Here is a 1,964-nt window from a genome sequence, read left to right on the forward strand (position 1 = left end):
TTACAATAATATTAATATTAAATAATAATAAAAAAAAAACGGAATTTCATGTGGTCGATAAGGAATTTCCAATACCGCGAGATGGAATTCTAGGTCACCACTTCTGTTACAAACTAACGCAATAATAGATGTTGCGAATAATATATTAACTATAAATGATAACACTCCGTGCGAATTAAATAAAGATAAAATATGTTACACATTAAAACCGCGAACGGAAACAATAATATCTATACCAATAGCTGATCCGATAATGGAAAATAAAAATATTTTAATACAGAAACAAGAATTAATACAGGACGTATATTGCGCTAATATAATAAACACGGTAAAGAACGGAAACACGGTGATAAGTATACTGAATATTTCTGAATTACCACAAAACATTTATGAGGACCAATTAAATAAAATATTATACGACAATGACATAGAATATAAATTACACGAAATAACTGTAGTAAATGACAATAACGATCGCGTAAATAAAATAAAAAGTTTAATACGTAGTGACCATTTAAATAATGAGGAGCGTAAAACAATATTAGAAATATGCGAACATTTTTCCGATGTATTTCATTTGGAAAACGATTATTTAACATTTACTAACGCCGCGGAACACGTAATAAGATTACCCGCCAATCAGCCACCTATATATAGAAGACCATATAGATTACCACAGGCACAGCAAAAGGAAATTGAACAACAATTAATTAAAATGGAACAAAATGATATCATAGAACGATCTATGTCACCTTTTAATGCACCTTTGTTGCTAGTAAAAAAAAGAATAAGATTCATCTGGTAAAGATAAATTCCGAATAGTATTGATTTTAGGGCACTCAACGAAGTAACTTTAAATGAATTTCATCCGTTACCTAATGGCTAATATTACGGAAATATTAGATCAATTGGGACAATGTCAGCTTTTTACCATTTTTGATTTAGCAAATGGTTTTTTATCAAATACCTTTAGCGAAGGAATCTCGCGAAATGACAGCGTTTTCGACCGGTCAAGGTCATTACCATTTTAAACGTATGACTATGGGAATGAAAACAAGTCCAGCTACATTTCAGCAATTAATAAATAACGTATTGTCGGGGATAATAGGCATTAAATGTTTAGTATATTTAGACGATATTATTATTTATGCAAAAAAATTTGAGCGATCACAACCATAAGCTGATAGACGTATTCGAACGTATACGTACCCATAATTTAAAAATACAACCAGATAAATGCGAATTTCTAAAACGCGAATGTTTATATTTGGGACACATAATTTCGGAACACGGAATAAAACCAGATCCGAAGAAGATAACATCAGTATTAGAATTTCCGGTGCCTAAAACTGTAAAGCAAATAAAATCATTTTTAGGTTTATCGGGGTACTACAGGAAATTTATACAGGGATATAGTATGTTAGCTAAACCAATGACACACTTATTAAAAAAGGATGTTAAATTTAATTGGGATGAAAATTGTCAGGTAGCTTTCGACAAATTAAAAAACGCACTCTGTGCAGAACCGATTTTACAATATCCAGATTTTACGAAACAATTTAATACTTACAACCGACGCTAGTGGTAAGGCTCTAGGAGCTATACTATCCCAGGAACGATAGGTAGCGACCTACCAATAGCGTACGCATCTAGAACTTTGAATAAAGTGAAATGAATTACTCAACTACTGAACTAGAATGTTTAGCGATTGTATACGGGGGTTAAACAATTTAGGCCCTATCTTTACGGTAGAAAATTCGTGATACTCACTGATCATAGACCATTATCTTGGTTATTTAACTTAAAAGATCCGTTATCAAAGTTGGCGAGATGGCGCATACAGCTTGAGGAATACGATTACGAAATAAAATATAAACCGGGAGTACAAAATTCGAACGTAGATGCTTTAAGTAGAATGTATAGTATAAGAAAATTAAGGACGAAAGTTATACGAGCTTTCTAGA

This window comes from Aphis gossypii, unplaced genomic scaffold, assembly GCF_020184175.1.
Source record: "Aphis gossypii isolate Hap1 unplaced genomic scaffold, ASM2018417v2 Contig00074, whole genome shotgun sequence".
Taxonomy (NCBI): Eukaryota; Metazoa; Arthropoda; class Insecta; order Hemiptera; family Aphididae; genus Aphis; species Aphis gossypii.